General features: G+C 42.3%; 1 protein-coding gene and 1 long non-coding RNA gene across 2 annotated transcripts in view; one reads left to right on the plus strand and one right to left on the minus strand.

Moving 5' to 3' along the window:
- KCNK5 (potassium two pore domain channel subfamily K member 5) overlaps positions 1-20289 on the plus strand; it is a 575865-nt gene that overhangs the window by 484108 nt on the left and 71468 nt on the right. The gene's annotated exons all lie outside the window — the stretch shown is intronic.
- Positions 6820-13506, minus strand: LOC135412370 (uncharacterized). Its single transcript, XR_010429618.1, has 2 exons — positions 8503-13506; positions 6820-7136 (listed from the first exon to the last, which is right to left on the minus strand). It is a non-coding gene; the product is annotated as an uncharacterized LOC135412370 (long non-coding RNA).

Consider the following 20289-nt stretch of genomic DNA (forward strand, 5'->3'; position numbering starts at 1 on the left):
GAGCTGTATTTTCATTACAACAGCAGTAACAGACTATTCCAATTCTCTAATGGGTAAAAGAAACCTGAACACCAGCATCCCTGCCCACAGAATTACTTTTTTTTTCCTTTTGATATATCCTGGAGAATGGACTCAAAGATCTTAGTGCAATTAAGCAAGAGGGAGACAGTGTTGTTAACAGAAGAGATTAGTAGATGCCCTGGGAACAATATCAATTTTCGCCAGAGGAATTTTACACTTTCCTCTGATTTATCTGGTGGTGGTAACTGCCCATGTGTGACCAACCCCATTAAGCTAAGCAGGCACACTGTTCGGGAATTCTGGGGGACAAACCTTCATTAACTAGTCTGCTCCAATGCAACAATGCCACAATTCTAAGATGTCTTCCTGAAGCAATACTCCATGAGCCATAGCCCCTCACTCGGTCTCAGTTTACTCATACCTAAAAATGAAAATACTGGCTTTAGCCTATCTCACTGGGGTTTCTGAGCCTGAATTAGCAATTACAAACTGTTATAAGATCTCTGGAGAGCTGACAGAGCACAGTATTATAATCAGATTTCTGCTGTCTTAGATACTGGATTTGGGTAACTTGGGATGTGTGTGTTCTGTTGCCCTGCTTCAGGGAGACAAAAGGGAGAAGAGCAAGTCAGATACAGATTCATAAATTCTTCTTTATTACTGTATAATGAAGAGTAAAGGCACATTGATTCTTTTGACACATTCTTCTGGTTCCCATGGGCTAACACATTTGTGGCTTAGAGACTAGAATTTTGATTGATACCTCTGTGCCAGTCCTTCCCTTCCATGAAGAATCAATTGTTCTACTTAATGTGAAGCAATAACCAATATGAGCCCAACATTTCACCTTTGTGGATAAGGATTCAGAATGAATGTTAATAGAAAAGTTTTGGTTAAAAGGCCCCAGCTTCAGTGAAGACCCATTTGCTTTGTGATGTTTGTGACAACTAAAAAATTATTCAGGAACTGGTACAAAAGTATGAGTCTTCCTTGAAGGGTGCAAAAGTCAAGTGTGTTCTGAGGGCTCACAGGATTGGACCAGAGATACTAGTTTCAAGATTCCTACTGATTAGTATCTACTTCATCTGCCAAGGCTTCTGGAGGCTTCAGGTTTTCTGCAGGAGTCAGATAAAGGTCATTTTCCTTTTCTGGGTGAGAGTGATGAGGGGAGTCACTAATCATCCCTCCTGGGTAGCCAGCTGCCTTCACAGCAAGGTCCTGTGCACTGGGATCATAGCCAGCCATGGGCAGCATGAAACAGGTTTCAAATCACCAAGGTTAGGAAGCACAGTAAAAAACAGGGTAATCCCATTTCTTTAATAGGAAAAGGGCCATGTCACACCCAGTCCCATAGCAGTTATCTCTCCAGACTGCCTGGAAGCTTCAGCTCCTTATAAAAGCTCTGGAAGAATAAATCTTGGCCACCATCTAATGTGACAGTGACACCGATATAGACGTAGACTAGGTTGTCCACCTGCAGCTTCTCTAATTTATACATATTCCCCTTTTTTCCCATATCCCACTCAAATCCCTTTCTCAGAGGGAAAGCAAATTATATTCCAAACTCCTCGAGCAGGCAGCCCTCATTGGGCCACTTTATGGCCAGCAACGAGGGAGTTTTTACATGTCAGTCCCTGATACTGGCATTCCTGCGTCTTACAGCAAATACTTCCTTCCCAAGTCACCCTGGGTTTTAATGAACCATATTTAAGCAATTCACTAGCATCAAAATCCCTGTTATTATTTCAGCTGTGCCTCTGAGATAAGGCAGGTGGTAAACAGATCCAGCTGGACAGCAGATTTGCCTGCAAAATGTGTGCTTGTTCTTTTCGAAATTTTAGAGAGCGCTTGCTTGACTTGCCCTTTAGAAGAGCTTTGTTCTATTAGAGCTTCCTATTTCCTGCCCACAGCTTCATGTCGTCTACTGGAAGCAGCTGACAAAAGCATCATGTTCAGTTTTTCCATAAAGAAAATGCCTGATGTTCTGCTTGTCCTTTATGTTGATCTGCAGCACGCACCCTTACAAGAGGTTTTTTGGTGGGTACAGCACAGGACAGCGACAGTGTGCCCAGCCTGCCGCTCTTGATCTACCCAAGCTATCTGCAGCAAACTGTTTACCCACTGAGTTTGAATTTTGTTTCTGAACAGAGAATAGTTTCTGTAAGTGGATCTCTCACCCACAGTTACTGACTATTTTGTGTAAAGAAATTTTAACAGGGGGATTGTACTGATGGCCTCCCTGTTTGGCACTGCAACATTTGCAATCTAAAATCAGATTGATATGGGCTTGTTCCATGTGGTCAAATAGCTGCTGGAAAATAGCTTGTGCCTAATATAATCATCTCTTACAAACTAATCATTAGCAAATAATATAAGCATGGTTTAACTATCCATTCCAAGTGCAGAATACTCTTTGCTCTTCAGATACGTAAGTTAGGTCGAACCAGTCGCATTCACTGTTAGCTGCCATCTGTCAGATGGTTTTGTAATGTGGAGTTTTGAAAACAATTATTTTTCCACACCTGTGTTTTAAAAAGGGCATTCTGTAGTGAGGGATAAGAGACACTAATCTAAATCCCTATTAGTAGATCTTGCATGGTATAAAGACCTTTGTGAGTGTTTACACTCCAATACCACTCAGCGGTGATTAAGATGCTCCTCTTCTGCAGCTTCTTCACGAATGCTGTTCCCAACATGGTGGGAGGCTCAAGGTGCTGGCATTTCCAAAGCGGCTTTTCCTAGAATGACAGCAATGCCTTAAAAAATACACATTGTTGTTATGTCTATAATGCTCTTTCTTGTTAAGAAAGGTGTTTAAAGCAGCAGGAGATTCTATTTCCTGATTCAGTTCCTAACTAGAGTGAATTCCTGGCAAAGAAAGGCTTCCAACACTGATACTTGGATGGAGATTTCTGAAAGATGGGAGTGCTTGTAAATAGACAGTCTGCTGTTGTGAAGTAGTTTGAATGCTTTTGGTGCATTTCAAACATTTTCTGTTCTTATTCTCTATTTAGCACAGTTGCACGCATAGTATTAATTATAATTATCATATCCAATACTGTGCTACGTTGCCAGAAAAGGCCTGGGAGGTGTTCCTTTTCCTTATACACAGCTTAACCCCAGCAAGCAGGATGACTAAAGCACAGCAAAGTTTGCTGTTCACCTAATAACTACAGTGTGAAAGAGTGTCCCAGAAATCCTTATAGGTCCAGGAATGATATCAGTTCCAGATGGTTTGAGAATAAATTCCTAGGATGTCATTGTAAGGCTTTAGCTGCTTTAAGGGGTATTTTATTGGGTTTTGCCTGAGCATTTTCCCACAGAAGATTTGACAAATGAGGCCTTTCTTCTCCCTGTCCCTGCTGTTCACCACCCCAGTGGTGGGATGAGTTGGCATTAGGGGCTGGCTTATCACCCGGGGTTTCCACCGAGCTGGTAAAACCACACCCACTACAAAACTGTTCAGGAGCCAGCAGTAGTCTGCTTCTCAGAAACATCTGTATTTGAAAAATAAATGAGTTAGAGATAAAAGAGAGTGTGTTACCTCTTCTAAGTAAATTATTTAAACTTGCAACCTGTTTCTATCTTTTCCATATGAAAAATTAATGTACCACAGGTCCTTTTGCATCTTCACAGTAAAAAAAAAAAAAATCATCTTTTTATAGGTTTATTCCTCTTATGGGCTTTCCACAGCCAGTATCAGATAGCATTTCGGCTATCAATCCTCAGGCCTCTCTCCCCCTGCCCCTCTCCCCAAAGGGGACAACTCTGTAAATGACCATCTAAGTATGAACGTAACAGAGCAGGCCCAGTAATCTCCAGAGCACCATATGCTACTGAGAAAGGAAAGCTGAGTCAAAAATGCTGCTCTTAACATTTGTGAAGAATGAAATGAGAATTTTTTTCCATGTTCCACATGGATCTTGCACTTGGCTTTAGACTGATGCTTGCTAAAACTCACGGCCAAAATCTTCAACCTGGGTGCATAAACAGGGCTTTTATTTTTAAATTGATGCAATACCTGAATAAAACCACCTTAATTTTCAGCAGTGCTGAGCAAATGCCCCTCCAATTCATTTCACTGGTAGTTAGGAAATCTCAGCACCTCTGAAAATCAAATTTACAGCTCCTCTATTTGAAAGTATCTTCCCCAGTCTCCATGTCTTTAAATGGAAAACTGTGAAGCCAAGGGCATATGGTGATGTGGGCAGTTAATAACGTTCCTTGCTATGTAACAAATCTGGGAAACACTTGGGAATAATGGCAACAACTCGGATTTAACAGTTTCATGACAGTGTCACTTTCCAACAAACGCTGGACACATGGCATTAGGGAAAGGTGAGTGTTGCCCTTCTCATCTTGGAAGAAAGGAAACAAAGAAGAGGGGACAATTCCCAATCTCCCTGAATTGTCTTCAGTCATTGCTGAACAATGCCTTAGATTTTAGTGAACTGAAATGGCAGACTGTCTGATCCTTCTAGGACACTGCAAGAAGAAACTGATTCTTCTTTCCCCCGTGACCTGCAATTAGCACCTGTGTGACTATGTAAAGCATTAATATTCTAGCCCTGGAAGTGTCTGTGCCTGCATTTGGAGTCTTACTGCATCTGCCCTGAGCAGTGGTAGCTTTCTCTTCCACGTCCCCTGTTTTGGGTGGCTGCCTGGGAGCAAAGCTGTAGTGTCTGCTCTTTTACAAGAGTGCTCTCCTGGGCATTCCCACATCTTTATGGGCCCATCTTTCAGGGCCTCCTGCTTCCTCTCATTACTTATTTATTGCATTTAGCTGCTTATTTGGCTGACAATGCACTTTCTGTCCTTGTACACTTTGTCCCCTCCAATGCGCCACATACATTTTAAAGACAATTTTATTAAAAAAAAAAAAAAAAAAGCAGGTGAGTTAAATAACAGTTTGTCTGGCCAAGACCTCAAAGGAAGATTTACCTTAGCTACACTATGAGCTTCACACTGTTAGGGAGGCTGAGGTAGTATCTGGTTTTGCTTGTTTCATGTAATTTGTTGTAGAGTATCCCAAGCAAATGCTGCCAAAATGCTGGGCAAGGAAAGCAACCTACAAACTATTTAATGCATTCTGATATCTACATAACCAGCCAGAAGAGCAACAGTGACATATGAAGGTTGACATTGTAAACTTAATGCAATCATTTATTTAAGAGTTTACTATTTTGCTCTAGGATCCTTAGTGAAATACAGCTGAAAGAACCAACTGGGACTTTTTGGGTGCAGGATGAAATTTTACATTAAAAATTGCTGTGAAAAGTCCTTTTCCCTCTGGAGATGGATGACCTAAAATGGCCATCTATTTCTTTCCTTAGCATCAATAACATGAAGTGTGTATTGAGCGTTGCTTTGTGAGAAACCCTTTGATATCTTTGTTAAACGCTGTCCTTTGCTATAGTTTTATCTCTAGCAACAAAATCGTTTTGTACAGACAGAATAAACGATAAAACCAACTTATCGAAGGAGTCCATTCAAATTTAAAAGGAGAATACTCATTACAAGAAAGGTGGTTTATCTGTCCTGGGGAGAGGTGCCTTACTCTGATCAGATACGCCGCGAAAGGCACAACACAGCACCTCTCACGAGGCTTTCTCAAGGCAGAAGGACGGGATTCCCGTGGAGAGGCACCTCCCGACCTTCAGCACCTCCCGCAGCCTCACAGCGGAGACGCCTGGAGAGCCACAGCCCCTGGAGAGCCACAGCCCCTGGAGAGCCACAGCCCCTGGAGCGGCGCGATCCCTCCTCGGGGCCCCACACGAGGGCTCCGACCCGCCTCCCGCTGCACTTCCAACACCGCCAGCGGCTTTTCCCCTCGCGCAGGGCTCCAGGGCTCTCTCCTCTTCCAGGAGCCGCACCTGGAGCGTTTCTCCCGGAGGGGCTCCTCCGGGGCCGTACCGGGCCCCTCCCCGCTGCCCCCTGGGCCAGCCGGGGTACTGAGGAGCCGGAGAAGCCCCAGGGCGGCTGTTCCAGCCGAGGGGCCGCAGCCCGGGCCCGGGGGGCAGCGCCGGCCACGGCCGCGCCGGCAGAGGGAGCCGGAGACCGCCGGGCCGAGGAGGTGTCGCTGGGGCTCCTTTCGGCCTTGTGTTCGCCCTCTTGGGTGACGGAGAGACTTGGCTTTCCCTCGCCCTGGCAGTGCCCTCCCGCGCCGGGGGCTCAATCCCCGCCTGTCTGTGGAAGCCGCGCTGTAAACGCGGCTGCCCCAGGGCTGCCCATCCCCAGCGTGGGCGAGGAGCTGCTCCGTGTGCCAGAGGTGCCCTCCACCCGCCTCCCGCTCTGTTTGGAGTGATCGGTCCAGGCTGCTCTGCAGCTGTGTCTTACGACCTCCAATTTGTATAATTTGATTTGACAGTAATTCCATCGTTGTTATGTTTATTTACAAGAGATGCCCTGTGATTCGTTCAGTTTCTGTCTATTGTTTTCCTGCTTTTTCCTGTCGTGGTTCCATAATTTCCTATCCAGTTCTTGGGGCCTGACTTGCATCACGGCTCCCCGGGTGTCAAGCCCCAAGGAGGGTATGGCTCTGTACTGTACCTGCTCATCCTTGCCTAGGTAAAACTACTATAGTCTGACCTGAAATACCTTCTTTTATTGTAATATTGCAGCTGCTTTCTGCTTTCTGTCATTTTAGTTTTGCACCTTTCCCCCCACACACTTTTTTCCCTTTTAACTTGCCATGTTTACCTTCAGATGTTTGGTTAAGTTTGAGGAAGGCAAATAAATACAGCTTCATTATGTCAGTTTTTAAGAGCTAGATACCAAAACCAATTCAGCACAATGAAGTACAGCACTTTAAATGCTAGAATGCTTTATTTTTTAATCACCTCTCCCTGGAGCTGAATCTGAAACTTGCATCAAATCCCACTTGTGCTTCGTGAATGAGGTATAGGAAAAGCTGGGTATATCAAAATGACTTCCAGAACAGTGTTTTGAAGATGCATCGAAATGACTTCCAGAATAATGTTTCCAGAACAGTGATCCACCAGTAGGAAACTGTGGGTGGAAGGGTTCATCATCCATCATGTCTCTCTTTAGAGTTCAAGTGTTTAATTAGGAAACATTTAGGATATTGTTTGGAGTTCTCTATAGAGCGGAGATGCCTGCAAAGAGAAGGGAGCTTTTATTTCTTCCTTAATGTATTCTCATTGCAGGAGAAGAGATGAAGGTGTCATCTTGGTATATAACACCTTGTCAGAAACTGTGCAGAAAGTGAGAGATTGTTTTCTTTGGAACCTCACAACTTTCAAAGTCACATCTCTCTCCCAGAAATCTAAGCCTGCAGTTTACTGGGAGAGAGGTATAGTACTTGTTACCTGTGTTATCGAAGCTATGTCATCATGCACAAAATAATACATGGGAAAAGGAAATTAAGCTCCCACATAAAGTACTTCAGTCACCTGAGAGTCCAGAGTTCTGATCCCTACTTCAGGGAACACATAGTTATTTTACCAATTAATAATGGTCCCTAGAGTAATGCTCAAAACTGAATACTGCCTTCTCTCAGGTGTATATTTTAAGTCCTCTGGTGTTCTATATCAGCAGGTATTGCCACCAATAGGCAGCAGCTGAGTGAAAGCTGTTGATTAGTAGTTTGGGATCTTCATACATTATGCCTAAGACACAACTAGGTGGCTGTCTTTGTTATCCTCCAAATAAAAATCTGATCCTCTTTTTCCTTTATTTCTGTAAATATGGATATTTCTGGATTATTTCCAAATCATACATCTGAATGGTGAGATGATTTGGGGTTTTTTTTCAGTGACGAAAAGACTGCTTTGGAAGTAAGTAATATCACAAAAAAATAATGTTTTAATGTCTAAATCACACTAGTATGTGTAAACACAGTGAAAATTTCAGGATGGAGATTTTAAAGCTAATGAAAAAATTATGTAAGCACACACACATGTGCCAGCTATGCAAATACAAGTTACAGAAAGAACTTCTAAAGTTGGATTTGCATTTATTAACTTTGTAATTGTGTGCACAACAGGCAATTACACAAGAGTTAATAAAATAATAGTAATAATGATTTGTACTAGGTAATTGAAATTTATGAAGGAGTTTTGGTTTCTCTAATAAAGCTGCGATGTCTTCAAGTAGAGCTAATGAGTATATTGGAAGTGACTAGCATGAATAAACTTAATGTTGCATTTATCAAACAAAGATAGTAAAATATTTTTAAAGGTGTCTGAATATTATTATCATGATTATATAAATGACAAACTGAGGTAGGAATGCAAGTCACATTTTGATTTGCTGTGCAGTTCAAGTCAAATGGAATACTACAGTCTTTCATCTAAACACCCTTTTCTCCTACTCAGGAAAATGTTGGCTGTTATTTACAAAAACTGTGTGAAGTGCTGGTATGCTTCAGCATTACTTCCATGCCTGGGGCATGTTACCCAAAACACTGTTGTGTTTAGCTATTTGATTTCTTTTCTCATGTTTGCACCACTTTAACTCTACCTGTTTGTTATTGTTGAGTTCAGGTGTGTATCTCTTACCCTGGAGAAGGAAACGGATTGCTTTGGGATCAGGGTATCACTGTCTGTGCCTCTGAGGTCTGTGAAGAAAGAAAGAAAGAAAGGAGATCTCTGAATGTGAGAACTTTTTAAAGTACTGGTTTTTAGCTTAGGGTTTACATTAAGGTTACTCTCTTTATCTGAGAGTTTTAATTCTGTGTTCTTTCTTTTCTTCATTGCCATTGGATATATTTAGCACTTGATAGCAAGTGCTTTTTCACACTAGAAAATTCTGTAATTTGCAAGTGAGGTGAATACCATCCAATTAGAATGGTCCTTGCTTTATGTGAGGGTTTCATCTGGATGGAGAATTAAGATCTTTGTGCTGGAAGGGGTTCACTTTTCTTTATGTTCTTGTTTCATTGCAATATCTATCTCCTAAAGAAAGTACGTTTACTGTGGGGCAGGATGAAACAGTATAGAATGGTATGGATTATTGTTGATTTGGGGGGATGCAATTAGGAGGAAGAGGGAAAAACTCCAGAAATAGTGTAGTAGAGGAAGTGTCAAGCAAATCAAGTTGTTGAGTTGTGGTGTTAGTATTTTGGAGCTCTGCTGTCAGCAGTGAGTAAGGACTGCAGGGGGCACAAAGGTTGTAAGTCAAGGTAACATACATTGGCAGAATTATGTATCAGTATTTTGAGAGAACTAGGTATATGGAATTAGGTTCTCCATTTCCCTCCTCTCCCACTCCTTCCTTGCCTCCAGCTGAGCTCCTAATGGAAAAGCTGGGGTGAGGGGAATGGGAAGCAGCAAAAGGATGTTTATTGCTGCTTGGTAGGAATATAAATTAAGTAGCTAATGATGTGCATTGAATAAATGGGGTTTGTGGGTTTTTTTCTAACTTCTTAGCACACGTTGCTACCAACAGTCTGCCTCTGCCTTTCACTCACACATAAGGATGTGTAAATTTGACCTGTTCCTAGGAAAGTGTCACCAAACCAAGTCTTGTTTTTGAGCATCTTCCTCTTCTACAGGAACCAGAAATTCCTTCCATTTCTGAGTACAATGCAATGTGGGAATGATAGGTCTGGTTGCCAAAGCTCTGGGAACCATTCCACTCTTCAAATAATAAAGTGGGATTTTTGAAAATCTATGAGAGCAGAAGGAATGGTGGTGGTTCTCCCACACTCTTTTTATTTTTTGGTAAATTCTGAAATTTCTATGGGTGTGGAGCTGATTGGTGTTCATCCCCTCCAAATGTGCTCCTCATATAGGGAGTGAGCTATACTAAAGGTGCCAGAAAGCTTCACAGCACCTTTTCCTTAAGCTGCATTTCTGGAGGGAGTTTGAGCTGATAGGAAGTAGTAATATTCCACATTCTCCTTTAGCAGAAGGAAGAAAAAGTGTTATTACTGGGCATGCTGTATTTAGCAAATGACAGAAAAAGGAAGGAGAGGGGTGACGGCCTTAGGTGAGATCAATTCTGATCACTGGTGCTGAGGAGCTAAGAGAATAATTGGACTGACATAGGCAGTAAAAATGAGTGAAGCTACACGTCATGACTATTGACCTTGGAATTTAACCTAGGACTTTGCCAATTTAACCTAGGAATGAGAAAGGAGTGGTTTGCTTCTTTCTGAAAACCAAACGACTCATCAAAGACCTTTCCATAAATATAGGTTAGCAGTCTGCATTGTAGGTGGACATAATGGTTCCTTCAGCTGCTTTAAGTTTGGTGTAGAAGGTGTTGTGACCCAGTCCCAGAGTGTAGTCTCATGTCTGCTTTCTGTCACACAGCTCTTTAGAGCCCAGCTTTCTGACAGTATCTGTTGCAGGTTCACTCCAGGTTATGTAGGATTCTGTTCTTTTCCTGCTAAATAATCCAACCTGCTTCCACCCTCACTCACTGGCCAAGCTCAAGCCTTCCTTGCTCATGTATGTAGGAAACTGGAGCAGTATCTTAAGACTGGGAGCTGTCCGCTGAAAGCTGCTTCACTTCGTTCAGTATCAAAACTTACAAAACACAGTCCAAATCCTCATCTGTGGCTTGCAATGACTGTCTTCAGCAAGTAATAAAGAAGATGGGTGACTGCTTTAAGGGAGTGCTGCAAAAACATTTTGCTTGATTTTTTTTTTTTTCTGGTGGTTGGTGTTGTTCTTAAATCCTTTCCCTCCACTTCCTTGTTTTATCTTCTTTCCGTGCTTGTTTTGCCCTTATGCACAGGCTGACCCTGAGAAATGGGGATTATTTGCTAGGGTGGTAAATTCAATTCCTTCCCAAGCCACTCTCATAATTCTCACTGTCTCTCTGAGGATCACTCAAGCAGGAAGGTGTGAAGAGAAATACTGGTGAGAAGGTGTGAAGAGAGGAAAGACTTGCAGTAACAAAGATGCTTTGGCACAAACAATTATGATCTTTTCCTGCTTGGTTCATTTCTTCATAAACACCCAGATCCCTGAACTGTGTATTCTCTGGACAGCATGTCACTTAATTATTTTTCACTGGATGAAAAAAAAAAACCCTATAATTCCACTAAATTAAAAATAGAACTGCAAATAGGCTTGGTTTGATCTCTGTGGTGTCTGAGGCAGATGAACAAGATTAATTCCCGCAATTAGATGTTAATTGATGTCTGAGCATGTCTATTCCTAGAAACAGCAAGACCACGTATAGCATAACTAGCACCATTAAAACAGCATCGTCTACCCTCTGTGCTCAGCAAGCACAGAACTGGAGGAGGGGGGAACTTGCAAAGGCCCTGCATCTAAATAGAGCAGTGGGGGTGCTGTGAAATGAGCAGAAAGTTGTGATGAGGAAGACGGAGTGCAGCCTCCCCAAATGGTTCTGATCTGGTGGTTAACTGCACAGAGTATTACAGAAGAACGGTGGCTTTGTTTGTTGAACCTACATACACTTTATTTTCATTCTATTGCTGGTCAAGTCTGCTTGAGATTCACATCATAAGCAACTACAAAGGTTTATTACAAAGTGATGAAATACGTAATAAAGAAAAGAAGAAAAAAAAACCCAGAATTTTTCTTTGGCCTTTGGAAAACCATATACTAACAATTTTGATTAAATGGAATAAGAGGTCACTGAATCTGGTCTTTTACCTACTGTGTGTAACAGCTTCAGCTACATCCATTTCAATAATGAAATTCTGTTTCTGTACTGCCTGTGCCTTATATATAAAGCACCATGCACTGTATATATTTCATTTTGTTTCCATTTTACAATACAGTAAAAATCTTTTTCAACTAGAATAGATGCTAGCCTTGGATACTGAAGTGGTGAATAGAATAATAAATCCTGTGCATCACTAGCTTGACTTTCATCTAAGAGTCTCAAAAAGCTTTATAAACATCAAGTAATCTTTCCAGCATGCCCATCACAACTGGAGAGTATTAACACAGCTCTGCAGCTATTATTATTATTTTGTATCATTGCATCTAAGGGCTCCAATCAGACTTGAGACTCTACTGTGTATGTAATGAAATGTTAAGGGACTTAATAATTTTAATAATTGTTTAAAGACCTCTAAACAATTATTAAAAAAATAGGAGAGGGATACAAGATGCCAGAGGAATGCAGGATAACAGTAGAAAGGGAAGAAAAAAAAATTGCAACTTGGGGAGTGACCAGTGTTGGAACAGCATGATCTGTCCAACCATTGTCATATATCTTGTGGGCAGCTCACTTGAAGATGAGACCTGAAGAATTTTTTCAATGACTCTTTAGATGTTACTGTGTGACTGCTTCCATGTTTAAAGGGCAGCGCAGGCACACTTGGCTTGATAAGCGATTAAGTTTGCCTCAATATTAGGAGAAAAACTTTTAGAGTGGAGTTAACTGAACTGTGAAGGAGTAAAGACTGTTGTGTTATGTGAGGTAGTAATGCAAATGGAACCAGTGGTCTGAGGGAAAGAGGAAAACAGTGGCCAGCCCTTTGTCCTAGCAGAGCTGACAACAAGTGGAATGTGGATAGACCTCACTGTACCAACACCTTGGGATAATCTCAGTTCTGTACTTCTGTTTCCAGACATGCTTAAGGAGGAATTTGCTGCAGCAAAAGAAGAGCACTAAGACTATACCAGAATACATAGAATATTGTATACAGCCTGGTCACCTGTGGCCAAACCAATTAAACCGCAGCAGGTGTGAAGTGAGTTCTTCTGTTGATTTAACAACTGCAGAAGCAATTTTAGGAAGCAATGTCTGGCATGTTTAGGCTGTGCAGTGATTTTGTATCACTCAGGTTTACCCTTGCATTCTTTGTGTAGTCTAGCAAGTGGGGTTTTCACTAGTCTTTTAGGTGAAGGAAAAACTTCCTTGTGGGATTTCCTCCTAGCCTGTGCCAGTTAACACCTGAGGCAATAGGGAGAGTGCTTAGCTCGGAGCACCCCCCTACGGTGACAGTTAAGGGGGAGTGAAGTGAATCTGAACCATCCATGCTGGGAGTTCTTTTTTCCTAAGCTGGAAAAATAATAAGTTGAGTGTCTCTCAATTTACAGCTCCTCTAATGCAGTTAGACTGCAGAGCTAACAGGGGTTTTATACTTTCCATCTTGGGTCTCTCAAGATGCAGAGTCTGAGGAGCATCTACAGCAGACTTATTCAGTTTACCCTGAGATCTGTTCTCCCACTTCTGAGATGCACATGCTCATGCCTAGTTCTTACCAAGGGCAGAGATAATACCTCTGATTGCTCCCAGCTGCTGGGCACAGAAAACACCTGGGAGAGGAGAGTGCTTGTGATTGCTGTGTGCAGTTGGACTAGATCCCTCCTTCTCCAGTTTCGCCCTATGACCCCACCTCTGTTTTTCTCATTTGTTTTCTGATGACCTGGCTGTTCTTGGTAAAGCTGAAGCAGAATTTGCTTCACAGTCCAGGTCTAGACAGCAGTCTGCTTTTTTGAGCAGACTGCCTCACTTGTGTTGCTTCTTTCAGCAGTTTAGGCAGGTCCAGGTTATCCCTGATGTAAGAGTGCTGATGTGCAGAAGCCTGTACAACTGTCTGTAGACTATAAGCACCTGTGTTAACAACAAAACAGAAGAAAACCCTCAGAGCTCTCACACTGCTTCTGCCACCCAGACTGTTGGATCTTAAGTACGTGTCACACTGCTTCTCCCATCCTCTACATTGCCCAGGACTCCCACAGTACATTGGCTACCTTTGTCTTTGCACTCCCATAGTGCCTGTGTTAGCTCAGGTTTGTTAGCATGGGCCCCTTTGCCATTCCACACCATTTACTGCTGGCAAATATTGCTGCCAAATTGTGCCTCAGTGGCTACAGGCAGTGCAGTGGGCAGAACATGTATCTGCTGAAAGCTTTGTACAGGTCTGGCTCTTTGTGCTCTTCCCTAGCATTGTCACTGGGCTTAGGTGGCTGCGTGTTGGAGAGCTGAGGTTCATGAATCTTGGGCAGCAAATCTCTGTGTGCATTGTGTGAAACGTGCGTGCTTAAGAAATTCCTCTTGTGAAGTCTGTGTTCCTTGCTTTCTGCCGTGTTGTCTGTGGCTTTAATCTAGAATCCCAAAGACTTTGTGGTTTAGGGAGATGTCTTCCAACCCAAGGATAATGGACATGATATAAACATGAAGCTGTGCTTTGAATGAATTAAGTCAGGATGACTTAGAAACACTGGCTGCTGGTTTGTTCTCTTCCTGCCTAGTGACCTTACAGAAAGCTATTTTTGCACAGGTAAAGGAAAAGAGGGGTGACACTTTGGGTGACTGCCATTTAACATCAGCAAATGTGGTATTCCTTTTGTGTGCCTTGTTTGCGCATTCCAGGACACATCTCCCTGTTGGTCTGTAATATCTGTGTCACTTCCTGATGCAGTGAGATTTCACAGCCATTTTATTGCCAGTCTGCTGCCATAAGCAGTGCAAGATCTTGCAGCTGTTGGTCTCTTTGAAGATGTCACTGGATTTGAGGATCCAGCTGAAAGGCAATCAGCCAGGGCTGTTAAAAAGACTGCAGAGATCCGAGTAGTGCTTTGCTTGGCCTGCTGGCTGGCTGCCACAGACTGTGATTCTGCTAACTTTTGTGAGGTAATACAGGTTCAACTCTGGTCAGTTCTTAGGTGAGAGAATGCTAAGGGAAAAGCTTGTGCTGCAAGGAGTGTAGTCCTTTGATGGAGGAGCTGGCATTCCTCTCCCTTCAAGGGCAGACAGCACTTTGCTGTGATAACGGGGATGTTGTCCTTCTGGAAGTGCCATCATTCATGCACTACATGAAAATTGCATTTGGTTTATGCTGCAGTTAAAAACTTCCCAAGGCACTGAGATTCTTATTCTGCATGGCCTGTTCAAATTTCCATGTAAACAACTTCAGTGCTGCCTCCCTAAATCTACATTCCTATGATAACAAATGTTTGAGGTACTATGTGTGTGAAGGACTGTGTTTGCAAGAGGAGAAGAATGCATGTGAAATATTACTGAAGTGCTGGTGATAAATGGTAGTTTAGTACAAGATTTTAACTTAAACTATGTGGAAGTAATTTTACTTTGCATTTGCAATGGGTTGAGAGCATATTAGGCCTTGGCTACTGTTGCTCATTGGACAAGCCATAATCCAGGGTACACCATATTAACCCAATCACTTTCAGTTCCATTCAGGATGGAGACAGCAATTTCATTTGGAAATGATTGGGTTTTTTTGTGCCAAAGAAATGCGCAGTGTTGACAGTGTGCTCAGAGGGATAGTGATTAATCTGTGTTTAATCCACACACGATGATTTTCCTGAGTGAAAAGGATTGGGCTTTGTTTACTTCTGTGTAGGAAACTCAGCAGAAGAAGAGTGTTCTTCGTATTCGAGGTTTCCTTTCTGAAAGAACAAATCATTTGTGACTGGGGCCCTTTGCAACTGAGGCTACATCTAGCACTAAAATTTCAGTAGTAGAGTGAATGTTTGGATTTTTCTAGTGGAAAGGATAATGAGATGTTCTGATGCCTTATATCATCTCCAAAGGGCAGATCTCTGATGCCTGTGGCATTCTAAATGCCACGTGAAGCTTTTCAGTTCTCTGATCAGGAATTGTTGGGCACCTGGGCTTCGTGTGGGATTTCTAATACTTCTTTGTTGCATTTAGACTGACTTGACTGCAGAGAGTCACAGCAAATATTTCTGATGATATTTTAGCATTTTTGCTGCCTTTTAAAATCTAAGATGAAAAAGAATGTAATGAGCCACCTAATCTGTGCAGTCCTTGCTCTCCCTTTCTTACATGCAAGAGGAACTGCTCTTTTTTCCTCTTGCCACTAATTGACTTGATCTTCCCTTTATGCTGCTGAATCTAAGATGCTGCTATGCTCTTGGATCAAGGAGGAAAAATGGCATGTACAAGGTAGGTCAGTTCAGCTACCACTGGGAAATATGTACTAATTACATTGATTTCTCACCTGTACCTTGAATGACAGAATTGCTTGAGAGACAGAGGGTGGGGGCCCAAGATTAACCATTGTAACTAAACTTGCCTTTGAATAGGGAACCTTCTGGGTAATTTTTTTGCCTGCTTGATGCCTCTTTTACAAAGCTGTGAAATGATTCTAAATGAGAGAAAAGAGCCTAGCCAACATACACCATCTCAGATGTCCTATTTGGATGGTGGGGAGATAAGAGAGATAGAGGAGTGCTGCATAGCTGTAATTAATAATAAAAAAAAATCTATTTTTGTTATTCAAAAAGCAGTTTTGTTTCATCTGTTTGAATTCAGCATCTGACATTGACTGGCTTGTGCAGTTTGACTCTGGACTTCTGGAATTCTGATCTCAGTGGAAATGTATTGGAGAAAACAGAAATGGAACAAATTAGGAACCAAAGCCACTCCCATGCTAACTAATTGAATATATCTATAAACATCAAACAACCCCACAATTGCTGTTGAAGCTATTGCATGCAACAATCATGAAAATTCTCAAAGCATGCAGATATAAAACATGTTGGCAGATGGGAAAGGAAGCTATAAAAAGGGAGAGCTTTTTAAAAACATTTGGATTACAGGTTTACACATCTCATTTAAAAACAAACAAACAAAACAACAGAGCTGTTATGCAAACCATCTCCCTCCAATTCCTGCACAGTGTAGTCAACACATACCATTTACATTGTACAGTAAAGAGCAGCCATTCAGAATGAGCCAAGCCACTGCACAGGTTTTAAGGCCATCTGTCCAACTGCTCAACTGTCCATCACTGGAGCCAGCGTTACCTCTGGGCTCATGCAGACCTGCTGTTATCTCAGTTTCTCTGTTACTGTCATTTGTTGACATCAAGAAATGGAGGTTATGGAAGATTATTTACATGACTAAGTGCTACCTTATTGGCAGCTGCCTTCTGTCTAGCTATTTCTTTGCAAAAGGAGGAAGAATATTGTCTTCATAGCTCTTCATGGCTTATTTTTAAGTTGTGCATCAAATCTGACAACAAGAATCCGGGTTTAACACTCTGAATTAAATTAAGCAAGCTCACTGTTCCCAGATCTCCTGTTTATGCTAAATGACTTTTTAGTTACCCTTGGCTGCAGAAAATTCATTATCTTGGGTATACTGTAGTAATGCAGGTTGGGCACATCAGCTGAGCTGTACTAGTTCTTGTATACTGTTCTTGTTTTTTTATTTATTTTTTTTTAGTAGATGCAAGTGGTACCAGATGCAGGTCTCATGCAGCAAAGGGTACAGCTGCTTAGTTTCATCCCCTTTGTTTCTGATGAGGTGTGTTGTAGCAGTGCAGCAGTGAGGAAGAGCTGCCTGCTTGTCTGTACTGTTGGAACCACCTGTACTTTCTCTTGGAACAACATCAGCAACAAAAGCTATTCTTCTTAGTTAGAAAACCTTTAGGAGGAAAGAGCAATAACATGGCTAGGGAAACTCCAACAGAAGAGAGAGTCCCTCTCCCTTTCCACAAGGACAGAGAGATAAGAAAGGGAGAATTTGCTCTGAAACTCTTTTTACTGGCTGCCCTACCAAGCACATCTCAGTTTTTCATCTATTTGAAGAGAGGGCTTATTTTAGAGCCTAATAAACTAGAACATCTCCTGGTTTAGAGATTGAGAGCTTGTTGGTGTACTTTGATGTGCTCATTTGAAAGAAAAGGTGGGGAGTAGTTCCACATGAATACTCCAGCTGATTCAGGGTCCTGTCACAGCCTATTTTTCTTCTCTCCTTTTACTTTAATTGGACAAATGAAAAATAATGAAGAGGGGACATGGAACAGGCTACCTGGATCAATAAAATTGTCAGTTTGGCTGCATCAATGTAATAGGCAAGGCTAATGGCATTTGGCTAAATAAATGGGTATGTTTTGTGCAGCATTGTGGTTGTCCAGAGTGCTTTAAAAGCAAAGATAATAACAGAGCTTAGCAGCTGCTGGCGAGTGTGGCCTGGTGATCTTAGAGCAGAAGAGATCTTGTCCAGTTTTCAAGAGGAAAGGGTCTTTATGCCAAAGCAGAGAGTGGGTCGTGAAGCTCAGCAGGGCAAGGCTGGGCACAGTATAGCTGCCAAATATAAGAAATAACACAAGATTTTTCTGAAGTTTGGTCAGTGTTGCTGCTGCTGTCTTTGTTGCACTGTGACAGTGTGTTGATACTGCCTGTGCAGGCAGGAGATCCCAGCACTGGATGTGCCCAGGACCCACAGATCTGGATTGGTGGCAAGGATTCAACCAGACTTGCTGTAGATAAGCACAGCCCTAACACAAGTACAGCTCAAACAGCTGGCCAGGTTTGCAAGCCAGCTTGAGCAATGCCACAGCATTCCTAGAGAGGTTTTCATTAAATACCAGTGGAAGATGGATGAATCTTAATGGTCAAACTGCAGAAACTGCTAGTTTATTTAGGAACTACTTTAATTTCAGCCACATATCAGAAGTTTTCACAGTTATTTTATCTCTTAATTCTCAGCTTTAGTTCTTTGCTGCTAAATGTGGCAGTTCAATAAATTTTGTCCACTGATCACTAGATAAATACAGATGTGAAATTGAAGTGCTACCAAAGACCTGATCTGTGGGAGAGGTAGCCATGTGAGATGGGGGAGAATTTCTACTGCCAAGGCTGCTAAAACATAAATGAAAAAAAAAGTCTTTTAAACCCTAACCTTCAGGTTCTGGGTTTACATTTTTCACGTTCTCCTTCAGGACTGATTTTATTTATATTTAGGATCACACATTTACTTTATTTTCTCCTACACACAGGCCATTCTGAAATTAATACTGACAGACAGTCTCTTAATAGTCTGCATAACACTTTTCTGCATGTATTTCAGTGCTTTACAAATAGGATTGCACGCTTTGATCCCTCTTCCAAAGGGCAAATAACTCTGGGAGGAAGGACACATTTACCACCTTACAAGCAAAATCAAACACCCTCTTAGTGTGAGAAAGGGAAGAACAGTACTCCAGCTAACCTTAGGAAACTTGAATGGCTTGTGAGAAGTCAGACTAGTGTAGCCCAGTCACCTTGGCTAGTGACCTGTTCTTTCAGTAATCTTCCATATCTATTTTTCATTTCTTGTGAAAATGAAATACTAAGCCAAAGCATTAGTTCAGCATGGAGCCAGATACTTTATGTTGGATCTTGACACTGTGCAATCACTGATGCAGGACTCAGAATGAAATGTGGCAGAGAGATTTACTGTTTCTGTTCCTGAGGAACACTTTGGTCTTTTACCCAGAGGTTGGGTCAGTGACTAAAACTTGCTTCTGCAGGAAGCTCTGTGTCCAAGATGATAAAATAGGCACTGTCAGTTCACCAAATGGAGGCTGGTTGATGCTAATTTTAAAAAACAAAGCAACTTCCCTTGTTGCATGCCAGGAGGACATTCCACCTAAGTTTTGCATCCCATTCCACCCCCACCAAACTTTCCAGAACCATCAAATACCAGGACACCATGCAACTTTGGTGGGATCTAAGAAGGAGCCTTGTGTGGAGCGTGGGTGTCCCTTCACTGATCTTCACTTGACAGATCTTCAGGACCTGAAACAAGACTTGAGGGATGGGGAGAGGGAAGGTTTCATCATGGCCTTCAACAGTCTGAAGTAGCATTGGGACTCCTACTTTTTTTCCTTTCTCTTTCAGTCAAGGCTTTCAGTCAAGCATTTGCCACAGTGCTGATCTGACACTTGTCCAAGGAGAGAAAGTGGGTGGATTTTATTGCAGAGGAGATCTTAAGCCCTTTCTATTGCTGGAAGAGAGGCTCTGTAGAGTACAGGCAGACCATGGCCAAGTGGTGTAGGGGCAGAGGATGGAACTAATACAGGAGATGCCTCACTAGCTCCAGCACTGCACCAACGCTGTACTGCCAGTATTATCTTACACATCACTGCCCTTCTGTCCTGCCTATCTACCACAGATAGTGCAGGAAATGTCACAGTGACTTCACAGTAGCAGGGGGTTGTACCTTTTTCTCTGCAGAGGGACTGGTGCACAGGTCTCGGCCTGGCCTGGTAACTCTGAACTTCTTGATACTGCCTGTGACTTCGGTGTGATGAGGAGCTTGTGTGCCAGTCACACTGGGGATGATGTCTCTCTCACTGGTTTGACACAGTATGGACAAACAGAAATGGAGCTTGATTCTTTTATGTGGGTGGCTGTGGACTGTAACTCAGAGCTGGCTACCACAATCAAATAAATTTGGGATAAGTGAGAGCTTTAGAGCCCAGTATTACTTATCTCTCTTTGCCAAATTACATGAACTAATTGCTGAACTGCTTGCAGGGGGAGGCTGTCATCTGTGATGAACTAATGCCTGTGTGAGACTGTCCTGTGAGCATTGTAGGCTGGTTGCAACTTG

The sequence above is a fragment of the Pseudopipra pipra genome, chromosome 3 (assembly GCF_036250125.1).
Source record: "Pseudopipra pipra isolate bDixPip1 chromosome 3, bDixPip1.hap1, whole genome shotgun sequence".
In the NCBI taxonomy this organism is placed as follows: domain Eukaryota; kingdom Metazoa; phylum Chordata; class Aves; order Passeriformes; family Pipridae; genus Pseudopipra; species Pseudopipra pipra.